This window comes from Conger conger, chromosome 2 (assembly GCF_963514075.1).
Source record: "Conger conger chromosome 2, fConCon1.1, whole genome shotgun sequence".
Lineage (NCBI taxonomy): Eukaryota > Metazoa > Chordata > Actinopteri > Anguilliformes > Congridae > Conger > Conger conger.
In genome coordinates this window covers 28,283,340-28,300,452 of record NC_083761.1, presented here as the reverse complement: position 1 = coordinate 28,300,452, position 17,113 = coordinate 28,283,340, and positions in this window count along the sequence as shown.

Below are 17,113 nucleotides of genomic sequence, written 5' to 3'. Positions count from 1 at the left end.
ATTAGACAGATATTTTAGAGACAATGCTTTGGATTTGATTTGGCTAATGAGTAACTTTAGTTATTGGGACACATCGTTTGCAATACTTTAGAACATTTGTATTAATCAAGTCAGTACCATGGACCAATGTGGATGGTCATAGAATCAAATCAACAAGTCAACAAATCAACTAAAGATAGTTGGGATGTTTACATAACTAAAATGTAGGCCTATGCAACTCATGTGTCAGTATCAGAGGAAAAGCACAACAAATTGACTGAATGTATCGTTCAATGTGTTCTTATACGTAATTCACTGAGTGCATTAACAAAAAAAAGAATTAATGTATGAAAATCAGTTAATTTCGCAGCTTTTGTTTTATCCTTCAACTTGTCTTTTTTTTTTACAAAAAATAGCAGTATATTTATATGTATTGCAGGTACTTATTCTTATTATGGACACAACTCCTCCATCAGTTAATTAGGTCGCTTCCTCTTTGTTACGCAATACAATTTCCCATCCATTATCTTATCCAAACCGCTTATCCTGAACAGGGTCGCAGGGGGGCTGGAGCCTATCCCTGCATACATTGGGCGAAAGGCAGGAATACAGTCTGGACAGGTCGCCACTCCATCGCAGGGCACAAACACCATTCACTCACACACTCATACCCACAGGCAAGTTAGACTCTCCAATCAGCCTAACCTGCATGTCTTTGGACTGTGGGCGGAAGCCAGAGTACCCGGAGGTAACCCCACGCGAACACGGGGAGAACATGCATTACATCACATTACATTACATTATTGGCATTTGGCAGACGCTCTTATCCAGAGCGACGTACAGTTGATTAGACTAAGCGGGAGACAATCCTCCCCTGGAGCAATGCAGGGTTAAGGGCCTTGCTCAAGGGCCCAACGGCTGTGCGGATCTTATTGTGGCTACACCGGGATTAGAACCACCGACCTTGCAGGTCCCAGTCATTTACCTTAACCACTACGCTACAGGCCATCCACCATCCGTGCCGCCCGCAATACAATTTATACTTCCTATATCATAAGGTTTTAAAAAACAGCCTCTGGCTTAACATTGGTGGAACGCTAAGTTTACAGCAGAAACTGGAATCAAGACGTCTAGGGGGTGGAAATATAGGTCGAGACGTTTTGACATATAGACGGACTAGGTTAAACAGGTTAGGTTAGGTTATACAGCTCAGGGTTTATGTGGATATAGCATGGCTCCTAGTTGCTAAAAAACTTTAACTTTTCAGCCAAATGTAGCCAAATTCTCTCCTGAAAAAGTACAGTAGGTTAACGCTATATCTAGCTTGCTATCCTACCTGCAAGGTTTCGCCGCCGTCGGGTGCAGTGATTGCGATGGGCAACTGCTACTGGGAACAGGGTAGCAGTTGAGCGTAAAACATTTTTTAAAGCCGTCCAGTTTAGGTAGTTTTGCTACCTTTTACTCCTGGTCCTTTTTCATCCTTTCTTCTCTGTGACCCACTTTTGTGCTTCAAGGGCATTTGCACACTTGCCAGCTAAATGGCGCTCAAAGATTTACGCATTGGACTACCTAATATCAACACGTGATCAAGACAGTTCACATTGGAAAACAGCAAACATATTTCCCAGCAGCACTCTTGGCATATCAGAAAATAACAGCAACACCAAATTAATTAGCCTCCCATAAGTTATTTCATTGAATAGTTTATACATTATAGCCTTTTTTCTGTAAAATAAACATCGCTCCCGCCCACAGAGAGAATAGGAAATCGTAATTTTATAAATATAATTTAAAAGGCAATTAGGCAACATGTTCAACAAAGTGCTACATGCATCCTTCGTAATGTACAATTTTATTCTTTGCATGAAAACAGTCCCATTCATGTGGTATTTTAGTGATATTATTTGCCAACTACAACTGTGCAATTGTTAGTGTACATATTGTTAACAGATTGAGATGTAACTAAGAGCAACAGCTGATTTCAGAGGCTTGTGGTCGTCACAATGGTGGCCACTAGCGGAGTGAGCTGACAACATCGATAAGGTATAGCTAAGAGTGGTCCAGACCAACCTTACGAAAGTACCACAGATGGTATACTTAGCTAAGAACGTTTCGGGAAACACGCTGAAACGTTAAGGTAGAGTTTAAGGTACAACTTACGAACGACGTAGCGTTAAGAAGGCTTCAGGAAAAGCAGTCCTGGTGTACAGGTCTTACTAATAAATTGCTCACTGTATATTTATCTGTTCTTCATATTCAATATGGCACTTCATCCTTATTTACTATTATTCAGCCAGGTGAACTGGCTTTTTTTGCACAGATGTCTGTTGTATTGTTTGTTTGTTAAGGTTGTGGATGACTATGCTGTCTTTATAATTGCCTCTCTGGGAAAAATAGTTTGAATCTGAATGAAGTCATGTAGCATTTTAATTGGCATTTTAACGGCGTAATATAAGGCTAGTAATACAGCTATACGCTACTGCGCAATGGTAGCCTATACCCTCCTGTCTGTTACACATGCAGGGATGCAAATAAATACGTATGCATACAAATATAAGGATATAGTGGTGAATCTTCCCAGCCTGCCAAAATGTCTCCAAGGGCACAGCAACAACTCATCCAGGAAGTCACAAAAGATCCCAGACGAGCATGCAAAGAGCTGCAGGGCTCTCTAACCTCACCTAAGATAAGTGTTCATGGGTCCACAATAACAAAGAGACTGGGTTCTTGGAAGAGTAAGGGGAGGAGGAAACTAATGCTAGCCAAGAGAAACATCAATGTCCCATATTTGCAAAGAAGCACCTATGATGCCCAAGCCTTTTGGGATTATGTTGTAAGGACAAATGAGTCATTACATTACATTACATTGAAAAACTTGAACCCTTGTAAATTAATCAGATAAACTGATCAAGAAGTAACAGTACCCTCATTTTGGCAACAAGAACACTAAGAAAGACACTAAAATAATTATATGTAAGTGTTATAATTACAGCATATAGCATACGACATACATAGCTTATTAGAAATTACAGGGAAAGCTGCAGCCTGAAAAGGTGTGTTTTCAATCTGAAGGTGGTCAGAGTTTCTGCTGTGCGCTCCATATTTAGGTCATTCCACCAGTGTGGGGCCAGAACAGATGGCAGTTGTGACTGAGAAGTGCAGGTGTAACGAATGGGAGGCACCAGGCTTTCAGAGGTAGCGCAACAGAGAGTTCTGGCAGGTATGTAGGGTCTGAGTCTTTTGGATGTATGCTGGGGCTGATCTCTTAACTGCCTGGTATGATAGGACCAATTTACAATTTTGTGTTTGAAACTGAAAATGAAACATTTTTAAATCTCTGAGTTCTGGAGTATTCTAGAGCCATATTCTACAGCAAATGAACATTCCAATAGGCTAATCAATGCAACGGTAGTAATTTTATCTTTTTTTAAATCTTTTTTTTCCATTTAGAGTTATGCTGTAAATGATCCTTTGTGATTTAAAAATTTTAAACTGAAGCTGTATCTTTGTATATGTATATTATTCGAATATAAGTTGCACCTGGAGTTGGTGTTTCTTCGCAACAGTGGTCCTATGTTGACGCTGGAGGGTGCAGCTGACGTCAGAATTTATGCTTCTCCAATAGCTATGCAGAAGCAGCCAAGTGTATGCAATTTTTTTTTTCATTTGAATCCAGAAAACAACCAAGCTGTGCTGTGACTGAAATGTAGTTACTTCTGAATTGTAGACCCACTAATGAATTCTTACTTGAGATAATATTTAATGTTATTTTTAGAACTTACTGAATTGCTCCCAAAATGTGCGTGTTAATTCTTTTTATTCAGTCATGCATGATTCGCTTGCGATCAGCAGTCTCGGTCATTTGACTTATTGACCACTGTTTGGAAGTATATCTAAATTGTAAAACAGGTTGCCTAAATACCTCACACAATTTCCCTTTGCTCGTTGTTTGGGAGTACTCTGCTGTCCATTTTTGCAGAACATGAACGGGATCATACTATGTCCGGCAATCAATGAGCCAAAACAGCTGAATTTGTCATCTTTAAATGTGTATTCGTTTCCGGTAAAGTTCACAAACAAAACACTGTATGCATAAGCTAGAAAGTATTTCCAGTAATAGAAAAGCAGTACATAACGTTACACACAGGCACAGACACACGCCATTGAAAACGTACACGCTGAATTAATCAGGTTTATCTTTGATTATCATTGTTGAAATCTAAAAACATGAATACAAATTGTAATTATTTAGCGTCCGGGAGCCACATTATAAGGAATTGCCTTTCATTTGTGAAGACTGTGTAATACACTCTCAGAAAAAAAGGTTATTTGGCTTGTCTCCATATAATAATCCTTAGTTATTTATGGAACCCTCTATTACAAGTGTAAACTGTGAAACAACCCTGACAAAGAACCATTTTGTTCTACAAAGAACCCTTGAACTCGATAAAGTTATTCTATGGAATTACTGGGTTCCTTTGGAACCATTTATTTCCTTAGAGTGTAATATGAATGCAAGTGTGAAAACAATAATACGAATCATAATCATTATTTTAACTTGTAAACAATTTACATTTTCCATATCTATTAATTTGTATATCTGTGGGCCTATTATGAACATGTAGATTTGATTTCCATACTTTACACAAATTGATGTAATTGCTCGCTGTGGTTGAATATTGGCAGAAGGTACGCTTTGCATTCGGTTTATGATGTGAAACGTAAACTTAGCGTCAGCATACAACGCATTTCGGCATATATACTGAAAAAATGCTTACGCTATAATATAACATTTTCCCAGGACATCCTGGGACTAGTCGTTAGATTCCAAGTATTGCGTGTGTCACCTTAAATCCCTTCATAGGCCATGGTAGAGGACAAATCATTTAGCACACAAACCCCAAAGAAAGGACCTATCTAAAAATCTGTGCTGTCCAGTTTCAGTTATGTTGAAGGAAGTACCATTGACATTTTAATTCTGGCGGCGTATGTACTATTCTCCGAAATATCATCATGTGTGCGTGATTTACTTTTTTGCAAATGCATCACAACCAACATCCTACAATTCGCATATGTAGCAATGACAAAACTTGCTGCAATGTCTTGCACAGCCACGTTGTTTAGCCAACAGTAGTTTACAGGTTACACTATCCTATCACGGTAGTTGTCTCGTTATGGACTTTTGGAAGTTTTTCTTGATTGAGAACAAAACTGATAATTATGTGTCACTGGAGACAGCTAGGGAATGTGGCGCGGACAGTGGCGGGGGCAATGAATCTTGGCGATAAACCGGGCTTTTCGGAGGGTTTGTTTACGCCTAGAACTCATTTGGATTGGGGGTTTTTTGTGATGTTTCTCATGAAGTCAGATTCTGGTAGGATGTATGAAACATCGTAAAAAACCCTCCAAAATGAGATCCGAGGAAGGGAAAAGCCCAGTCGATCACTGAAACACTAGTTATAAACTTAGTTCTGCTCACTTATCTCCCTCTTACGTGATTTCTCTGTAAAACGTCATTAGTATTCACTATTTCAAAGTGGACACCCGCTGCCAATGCTCACGTAAGTCTTGGAGTAACTCTTGAAAAAACACACGTGTTGGGAAACACATGTGGACATTTCAAGAGCTGTCTTGAAATTGTGCCTGAAGATCCCGACCTTTCACTGTTAAAATGGCATTTACCTATATTTATAGGATACTGTAAAAAGAAATATGAAGTGAATAATACAAATGTACTGTTATCTCTGTAACTTGATAAACCCACTTTTCCCACTTTGCTTAAAAAATATTCTACGTTAATTAACCAAGAAACAAACTTGTCCTTAGTTCATTTATTTATGAACTACTAACTAAGTGACAATTAGTAACTAACAAAGCATAGGATAAAGTTAGAATTAGTTTACCATTAACAAAAACAGTTACTTTTTTTCATTTCAATATGAATTGTTAACATTATTAACGATGTACATATACACAGTAGTTAGTTCGTTAGTTAGTTAGTTAACAATTACATTAGTTAATGCCAATTCATGTAACATTATTGTAAAGTGTTACACCTCTCCCCAGTCGTTTGCCATGGAGTACCCATTCAAATCGCCAATGATAAGCAGTCAGAGCTGCTAGAAAATTGTTAGCTTTGGTTGCCTCGTCCTTCATTGTCTGTCTCTGTTGCTCACGCAATTTTCACTTAGCGTTTTACGAAGACTCGAAAGGTATACCTTAATAAAGTTGTTTACTTTTTTAGGTGTGTTTCCAGAACTATCTCTTAGGAGGTTGTTTAAGGCATAGCTTCTATGTGCAATGTTACTTGGCCCATTGACAACTCCAGGATCGATTATTCACTCAATGCAGCGACTGCTTGACTGTGTTATGAGAGAAAGTAGTGTTATTTATAAATAAAACACTGCAGGAATACTTTAAAATGTTGCATTTATCATGACTGGTGGGAACTTATTAATAGAATTAAAAACTTAGAAACCGAATTATCCAACCATATATATCATTTTTGCCAAATAGGCACAAGAACACAGCACCTCAGATTGTGGTATCACACCTCATCCCACTACACCCCAGGCAATACACCTTACACACACAGCACCATTAGACAGATATTTTAGAGACAATGCTTTGGATTTGATTTGGCTAATGAGTAACTTTAGTTATTGGGACACATCGTTTGCAATACTTTAGAACATTTGTATTAATCAAGTCAGTACCATGGACCAATGTGGATGGTCATAGAATCAAATCAACAAGTCAACAAATCAACTAAAGATAGTTGGGATGTTTACATAACTAAAATGTAGGCCTATGCAACTCATGTGTCAGTATCAGAGGAAAAGCACAACAAATTGACTGAATGTATCGTTCAATGTGTTCTTATACGTAATTCACTGAGTGCATTAACAAAAAAAAGAATTAATGTATGAAAATCAGTTAATTTCGCAGCTTTTGTTTTATCCTTCAACTTGTCTTTTTTTTTTACAAAAAATAGCAGTATATTTATATGTATTGCAGGTACTTATTCTTATTATGGACACAACTCCTCCATCAGTTAATTAGGTCGCTTCCTCTTTGTTACGCAATACAATTTCCCATCCATTATCTTATCCAAACCGCTTATCCTGAACAGGGTCGCAGGGGGGCTGGAGCCTATCCCTGCATACATTGGGCGAAAGGCAGGAATACAGTCTGGACAGGTCGCCACTCCATCGCAGGGCACAAACACCATTCACTCACACACTCATACCCACAGGCAAGTTAGACTCTCCAATCAGCCTAACCTGCATGTCTTTGGACTGTGGGCGGAAGCCAGAGTACCCGGAGGTAACCCCACGCGAACACGGGGAGAACATGCATTACATCACATTACATTACATTATTGGCATTTGGCAGACGCTCTTATCCAGAGCGACGTACAGTTGATTAGACTAAGCGGGAGACAATCCTCCCCTGGAGCAATGCAGGGTTAAGGGCCTTGCTCAAGGGCCCAACGGCTGTGCGGATCTTATTGTGGCTACACCGGGATTAGAACCACCGACCTTGCAGGTCCCAGTCATTTACCTTAACCACTACGCTACAGGCCATCCACCATCCGTGCCGCCCGCAATACAATTTATACTTCCTATATCATAAGGTTTTAAAAAACAGCCTCTGGCTTAACATTGGTGGAACGCTAAGTTTACAGCAGAAACTGGAATCAAGACGTCTAGGGGGTGGAAATATAGGTCGAGACGTTTTGACATATAGACGGACTAGGTTAAACAGGTTAGGTTAGGTTATACAGCTCAGGGTTTATGTGGATATAGCATGGCTCCTAGTTGCTAAAAAACTTTAACTTTTCAGCCAAATGTAGCCAAATTCTCTCCTGAAAAAGTACAGTAGGTTAACGCTATATCTAGCTTGCTATCCTACCTGCAAGGTTTCGCCGCCGTCGGGTGCAGTGATTGCGATGGGCAACTGCTACTGGGAACAGGGTAGCAGTTGAGCGTAAAACATTTTTTAAAGCCGTCCAGTTTAGGTAGTTTTGCTACCTTTTACTCCTGGTCCTTTTTCATCCTTTCTTCTCTGTGACCCACTTTTGTGCTTCAAGGGCATTTGCACACTTGCCAGCTAAATGGCGCTCAAAGATTTACGCATTGGACTACCTAATATCAACACGTGATCAAGACAGTTCACATTGGAAAACAGCAAACATATTTCCCAGCAGCACTCTTGGCATATCAGAAAATAACAGCAACACCAAATTAATTAGCCTCCCATAAGTTATTTCATTGAATAGTTTATACATTATAGCCTTTTTTCTGTAAAATAAACATCGCTCCCGCCCACAGAGAGAATAGGAAATCGTAATTTTATAAATATAATTTAAAAGGCAATTAGGCAACATGTTCAACAAAGTGCTACATGCATCCTTCGTAATGTACAATTTTATTCTTTGCATGAAAACAGTCCCATTCATGTGGTATTTTAGTGATATTATTTGCCAACTACAACTGTGCAATTGTTAGTGTACATATTGTTAACAGATTGAGATGTAACTAAGAGCAACAGCTGATTTCAGAGGCTTGTGGTCGTCACAATGGTGGCCACTAGCGGAGTGAGCTGACAACATCGATAAGGTATAGCTAAGAGTGGTCCAGACCAACCTTACGAAAGTACCACAGATGGTATACTTAGCTAAGAACGTTTCGGGAAACACGCTGAAACGTTAAGGTAGAGTTTAAGGTACAACTTACGAACGACGTAGCGTTAAGAAGGCTTCAGGAAAAGCAGTCCTGGTGTACAGGTCTTACTAATAAATTGCTCACTGTATATTTATCTGTTCTTCATATTCAATATGGCACTTCATCCTTATTTACTATTATTCAGCCAGGTGAACTGGCTTTTTTTGCACAGATGTCTGTTGTATTGTTTGTTTGTTAAGGTTGTGGATGACTATGCTGTCTTTATAATTGCCTCTCTGGGAAAAATAGTTTGAATCTGAATGAAGTCATGTAGCATTTTAATTGGCATTTTAACGGCGTAATATAAGGCTAGTAATACAGCTATACGCTACTGCGCAATGGTAGCCTATACCCTCCTGTCTGTTACACATGCAGGGATGCAAATAAATACGTATGCATACAAATATAAGGATATAGTGGTGAATCTTCCCAGCCTGCCAAAATGTCTCCAAGGGCACAGCAACAACTCATCCAGGAAGTCACAAAAGATCCCAGACGAGCATGCAAAGAGCTGCAGGGCTCTCTAACCTCACCTAAGATAAGTGTTCATGGGTCCACAATAACAAAGAGACTGGGTTCTTGGAAGAGTAAGGGGAGGAGGAAACTAATGCTAGCCAAGAGAAACATCAATGTCCCATATTTGCAAAGAAGCACCTATGATGCCCAAGCCTTTTGGGATTATGTTGTAAGGACAAATGAGTCATTACATTACATTACATTGAAAAACTTGAACCCTTGTAAATTAATCAGATAAACTGATCAAGAAGTAACAGTACCCTCATTTTGGCAACAAGAACACTAAGAAAGACACTAAAATAATTATATGTAAGTGTTATAATTACAGCATATAGCATACGACATACATAGCTTATTAGAAATTACAGGGAAAGCTGCAGCCTGAAAAGGTGTGTTTTCAATCTGAAGGTGGTCAGAGTTTCTGCTGTGCGCTCCATATTTAGGTCATTCCACCAGTGTGGGGCCAGAACAGATGGCAGTTGTGACTGAGAAGTGCAGGTGTAACGAATGGGAGGCACCAGGCTTTCAGAGGTAGCGCAACAGAGAGTTCTGGCAGGTATGTAGGGTCTGAGTCTTTTGGATGTATGCTGGGGCTGATCTCTTAACTGCCTGGTATGATAGGACCAATTTACAATTTTGTGTTTGAAACTGAAAATGAAACATTTTTAAATCTCTGAGTTCTGGAGTATTCTAGAGCCATATTCTACAGCAAATGAACATTCCAATAGGCTAATCAATGCAACGGTAGTAATTTTATCTTTTTTTAAATCTTTTTTTTCCATTTAGAGTTATGCTGTAAATGATCCTTTGTGATTTAAAAATTTTAAACTGAAGCTGTATCTTTGTATATGTATATTATTCGAATATAAGTTGCACCTGGAGTTGGTGTTTCTTCGCAACAGTGGTCCTATGTTGACGCTGGAGGGTGCAGCTGACGTCAGAATTTATGCTTCTCCAATAGCTATGCAGAAGCAGCCAAGTGTATGCAATTTTTTTTTTCATTTGAATCCAGAAAACAACCAAGCTGTGCTGTGACTGAAATGTAGTTACTTCTGAATTGTAGACCCACTAATGAATTCTTACTTGAGATAATATTTAATGTTATTTTTAGAACTTACTGAATTGCTCCCAAAATGTGCGTGTTAATTCTTTTTATTCAGTCATGCATGATTCGCTTGCGATCAGCAGTCTCGGTCATTTGACTTATTGACCACTGTTTGGAAGTATATCTAAATTGTAAAACAGGTTGCCTAAATACCTCACACAATTTCCCTTTGCTCGTTGTTTGGGAGTACTCTGCTGTCCATTTTTGCAGAACATGAACGGGATCATACTATGTCCGGCAATCAATGAGCCAAAACAGCTGAATTTGTCATCTTTAAATGTGTATTCGTTTCCGGTAAAGTTCACAAACAAAACACTGTATGCATAAGCTAGAAAGTATTTCCAGTAATAGAAAAGCAGTACATAACGTTACACACAGGCACAGACACACGCCATTGAAAACGTACACGCTGAATTAATCAGGTTTATCTTTGATTATCATTGTTGAAATCTAAAAACATGAATACAAATTGTAATTATTTAGCGTCCGGGAGCCACATTATAAGGAATTGCCTTTCATTTGTGAAGACTGTGTAATACACTCTCAGAAAAAAAGGTTATTTGGCTTGTCTCCATATAATAATCCTTAGTTATTTATGGAACCCTCTATTACAAGTGTAAACTGTGAAACAACCCTGACAAAGAACCATTTTGTTCTACAAAGAACCCTTGAACTCGATAAAGTTATTCTATGGAATTACTGGGTTCCTTTGGAACCATTTATTTCCTTAGAGTGTAATATGAATGCAAGTGTGAAAACAATAATACGAATCATAATCATTATTTTAACTTGTAAACAATTTACATTTTCCATATCTATTAATTTGTATATCTGTGGGCCTATTATGAACATGTAGATTTGATTTCCATACTTTACACAAATTGATGTAATTGCTCGCTGTGGTTGAATATTGGCAGAAGGTACGCTTTGCATTCGGTTTATGATGTGAAACGTAAACTTAGCGTCAGCATACAACGCATTTCGGCATATATACTGAAAAAATGCTTACGCTATAATATAACATTTTCCCAGGACATCCTGGGACTAGTCGTTAGATTCCAAGTATTGCGTGTGTCACCTTAAATCCCTTCATAGGCCATGGTAGAGGACAAATCATTTAGCACACAAACCCCAAAGAAAGGACCTATCTAAAAATCTGTGCTGTCCAGTTTCAGTTATGTTGAAGGAAGTACCATTGACATTTTAATTCTGGCGGCGTATGTACTATTCTCCGAAATATCATCATGTGTGCGTGATTTACTTTTTTGCAAATGCATCACAACCAACATCCTACAATTCGCATATGTAGCAATGACAAAACTTGCTGCAATGTCTTGCACAGCCACGTTGTTTAGCCAACAGTAGTTTACAGGTTACACTATCCTATCACGGTAGTTGTCTCGTTATGGACTTTTGGAAGTTTTTCTTGATTGAGAACAAAACTGATAATTATGTGTCACTGGAGACAGCTAGGGAATGTGGCGCGGACAGTGGCGGGGGCAATGAATCTTGGCGATAAACCGGGCTTTTCGGAGGGTTTGTTTACGCCTAGAACTCATTTGGATTGGGGGTTTTTTGTGATGTTTCTCATGAAGTCAGATTCTGGTAGGATGTATGAAACATCGTAAAAAACCCTCCAAAATGAGATCCGAGGAAGGGAAAAGCCCAGTCGATCACTGAAACACTAGTTATAAACTTAGTTCTGCTCACTTATCTCCCTCTTACGTGATTTCTCTGTAAAACGTCATTAGTATTCACTATTTCAAAGTGGACACCCGCTGCCAATGCTCACGTAAGTCTTGGAGTAACTCTTGAAAAAACACACGTGTTGGGAAACACATGTGGACATTTCAAGAGCTGTCTTGAAATTGTGCCTGAAGATCCCGACCTTTCACTGTTAAAATGGCATTTACCTATATTTATAGGATACTGTAAAAAGAAATATGAAGTGAATAATACAAATGTACTGTTATCTCTGTAACTTGATAAACCCACTTTTCCCACTTTGCTTAAAAAATATTCTACGTTAATTAACCAAGAAACAAACTTGTCCTTAGTTCATTTATTTATGAACTACTAACTAAGTGACAATTAGTAACTAACAAAGCATAGGATAAAGTTAGAATTAGTTTACCATTAACAAAAACAGTTACTTTTTTTCATTTCAATATGAATTGTTAACATTATTAACGATGTACATATACACAGTAGTTAGTTCGTTAGTTAGTTAGTTAACAATTACATTAGTTAATGCCAATTCATGTAACATTATTGTAAAGTGTTACACCTCTCCCCAGTCGTTTGCCATGGAGTACCCATTCAAATCGCCAATGATAAGCAGTCAGAGCTGCTAGAAAATTGTTAGCTTTGGTTGCCTCGTCCTTCATTGTCTGTCTCTGTTGCTCACGCAATTTTCACTTAGCGTTTTACGAAGACTCGAAAGGTATACCTTAATAAAGTTGTTTACTTTTTTAGGTGTGTTTCCAGAACTATCTCTTAGGAGGTTGTTTAAGGCATAGCTTCTATGTGCAATGTTACTTGGCCCATTGACAACTCCAGGATCGATTATTCACTCAATGCAGCGACTGCTTGACTGTGTTATGAGAGAAAGTAGTGTTATTTATAAATAAAACACTGCAGGAATACTTTAAAATGTTGCATTTATCATGACTGGTGGGAACTTATTAATAGAATTAAAAACTTAGAAACCGAATTATCCAACCATATATATCATTTTTGCCAAATAGGCACAAGAACACAGCACCTCAGATTGTGGTATCACACCTCATCCCACTACACCCCAGGCAATACACCTTACACACACAGCACCATTAGACAGATATTTTAGAGACAATGCTTTGGATTTGATTTGGCTAATGAGTAACTTTAGTTATTGGGACACATCGTTTGCAATACTTTAGAACATTTGTATTAATCAAGTCAGTACCATGGACCAATGTGGATGGTCATAGAATCAAATCAACAAGTCAACAAATCAACTAAAGATAGTTGGGATGTTTACATAACTAAAATGTAGGCCTATGCAACTCATGTGTCAGTATCAGAGGAAAAGCACAACAAATTGACTGAATGTATCGTTCAATGTGTTCTTATACGTAATTCACTGAGTGCATTAACAAAAAAAAGAATTAATGTATGAAAATCAGTTAATTTCGCAGCTTTTGTTTTATCCTTCAACTTGTCTTTTTTTTTTACAAAAAATAGCAGTATATTTATATGTATTGCAGGTACTTATTCTTATTATGGACACAACTCCTCCATCAGTTAATTAGGTCGCTTCCTCTTTGTTACGCAATACAATTTCCCATCCATTATCTTATCCAAACCGCTTATCCTGAACAGGGTCGCAGGGGGGCTGGAGCCTATCCCTGCATACATTGGGCGAAAGGCAGGAATACAGTCTGGACAGGTCGCCACTCCATCGCAGGGCACAAACACCATTCACTCACACACTCATACCCACAGGCAAGTTAGACTCTCCAATCAGCCTAACCTGCATGTCTTTGGACTGTGGGCGGAAGCCAGAGTACCCGGAGGTAACCCCACGCGAACACGGGGAGAACATGCATTACATCACATTACATTACATTATTGGCATTTGGCAGACGCTCTTATCCAGAGCGACGTACAGTTGATTAGACTAAGCGGGAGACAATCCTCCCCTGGAGCAATGCAGGGTTAAGGGCCTTGCTCAAGGGCCCAACGGCTGTGCGGATCTTATTGTGGCTACACCGGGATTAGAACCACCGACCTTGCAGGTCCCAGTCATTTACCTTAACCACTACGCTACAGGCCATCCACCATCCGTGCCGCCCGCAATACAATTTATACTTCCTATATCATAAGGTTTTAAAAAACAGCCTCTGGCTTAACATTGGTGGAACGCTAAGTTTACAGCAGAAACTGGAATCAAGACGTCTAGGGGGTGGAAATATAGGTCGAGACGTTTTGACATATAGACGGACTAGGTTAAACAGGTTAGGTTAGGTTATACAGCTCAGGGTTTATGTGGATATAGCATGGCTCCTAGTTGCTAAAAAACTTTAACTTTTCAGCCAAATGTAGCCAAATTCTCTCCTGAAAAAGTACAGTAGGTTAACGCTATATCTAGCTTGCTATCCTACCTGCAAGGTTTCGCCGCCGTCGGGTGCAGTGATTGCGATGGGCAACTGCTACTGGGAACAGGGTAGCAGTTGAGCGTAAAACATTTTTTAAAGCCGTCCAGTTTAGGTAGTTTTGCTACCTTTTACTCCTGGTCCTTTTTCATCCTTTCTTCTCTGTGACCCACTTTTGTGCTTCAAGGGCATTTGCACACTTGCCAGCTAAATGGCGCTCAAAGATTTACGCATTGGACTACCTAATATCAACACGTGATCAAGACAGTTCACATTGGAAAACAGCAAACATATTTCCCAGCAGCACTCTTGGCATATCAGAAAATAACAGCAACACCAAATTAATTAGCCTCCCATAAGTTATTTCATTGAATAGTTTATACATTATAGCCTTTTTTCTGTAAAATAAACATCGCTCCCGCCCACAGAGAGAATAGGAAATCGTAATTTTATAAATATAATTTAAAAGGCAATTAGGCAACATGTTCAACAAAGTGCTACATGCATCCTTCGTAATGTACAATTTTATTCTTTGCATGAAAACAGTCCCATTCATGTGGTATTTTAGTGATATTATTTGCCAACTACAACTGTGCAATTGTTAGTGTACATATTGTTAACAGATTGAGATGTAACTAAGAGCAACAGCTGATTTCAGAGGCTTGTGGTCGTCACAATGGTGGCCACTAGCGGAGTGAGCTGACAACATCGATAAGGTATAGCTAAGAGTGGTCCAGACCAACCTTACGAAAGTACCACAGATGGTATACTTAGCTAAGAACGTTTCGGGAAACACGCTGAAACGTTAAGGTAGAGTTTAAGGTACAACTTACGAACGACGTAGCGTTAAGAAGGCTTCAGGAAAAGCAGTCCTGGTGTACAGGTCTTACTAATAAATTGCTCACTGTATATTTATCTGTTCTTCATATTCAATATGGCACTTCATCCTTATTTACTATTATTCAGCCAGGTGAACTGGCTTTTTTTGCACAGATGTCTGTTGTATTGTTTGTTTGTTAAGGTTGTGGATGACTATGCTGTCTTTATAATTGCCTCTCTGGGAAAAATAGTTTGAATCTGAATGAAGTCATGTAGCATTTTAATTGGCATTTTAACGGCGTAATATAAGGCTAGTAATACAGCTATACGCTACTGCGCAATGGTAGCCTATACCCTCCTGTCTGTTACACATGCAGGGATGCAAATAAATACGTATGCATACAAATATAAGGATATAGTGGTGAATCTTCCCAGCCTGCCAAAATGTCTCCAAGGGCACAGCAACAACTCATCCAGGAAGTCACAAAAGATCCCAGACGAGCATGCAAAGAGCTGCAGGGCTCTCTAACCTCACCTAAGATAAGTGTTCATGGGTCCACAATAACAAAGAGACTGGGTTCTTGGAAGAGTAAGGGGAGGAGGAAACTAATGCTAGCCAAGAGAAACATCAATGTCCCATATTTGCAAAGAAGCACCTATGATGCCCAAGCCTTTTGGGATTATGTTGTAAGGACAAATGAGTCATTACATTACATTACATTGAAAAACTTGAACCCTTGTAAATTAATCAGATAAACTGATCAAGAAGTAACAGTACCCTCATTTTGGCAACAAGAACACTAAGAAAGACACTAAAATAATTATATGTAAGTGTTATAATTACAGCATATAGCATACGACATACATAGCTTATTAGAAATTACAGGGAAAGCTGCAGCCTGAAAAGGTGTGTTTTCAATCTGAAGGTGGTCAGAGTTTCTGCTGTGCGCTCCATATTTAGGTCATTCCACCAGTGTGGGGCCAGAACAGATGGCAGTTGTGACTGAGAAGTGCAGGTGTAACGAATGGGAGGCACCAGGCTTTCAGAGGTAGCGCAACAGAGAGTTCTGGCAGGTATGTAGGGTCTGAGTCTTTTGGATGTATGCTGGGGCTGATCTCTTAACTGCCTGGTATGATAGGACCAATTTACAATTTTGTGTTTGAAACTGAAAATGAAACATTTTTAAATCTCTGAGTTCTGGAGTATTCTAGAGCCATATTCTACAGCAAATGAACATTCCAATAGGCTAATCAATGCAACGGTAGTAATTTTATCTTTTTTTAAATCTTTTTTTTCCATTTAGAGTTATGCTGTAAATGATCCTTTGTGATTTAAAAATTTTAAACTGAAGCTGTATCTTTGTATATGTATATTATTCGAATATAAGTTGCACCTGGAGTTGGTGTTTCTTCGCAACAGTGGTCCTATGTTGACGCTGGAGGGTGCAGCTGACGTCAGAATTTATGCTTCTCCAATAGCTATGCAGAAGCAGCCAAGTGTATGCAATTTTTTTTTTCATTTGAATCCAGAAAACAACCAAGCTGTGCTGTGACTGAAATGTAGTTACTTCTGAATTGTAGACCCACTAATGAATTCTTACTTGAGATAATATTTAATGTTATTTTTAGAACTTACTGAATTGCTCCCAAAATGTGCGTGTTAATTCTTTTTATTCAGTCATGCATGATTCGCTTGCGATCAGCAGTCTCGGTCATTTGACTTATTGACCACTGTTTGGAAGTATATCTAAATTGTAAAACAGGTTGCCTAAATACCTCACACAATTTCCCTTTGCTCGTTGTTTGGGAGTACTCTGCTGTCCATTTTTGCA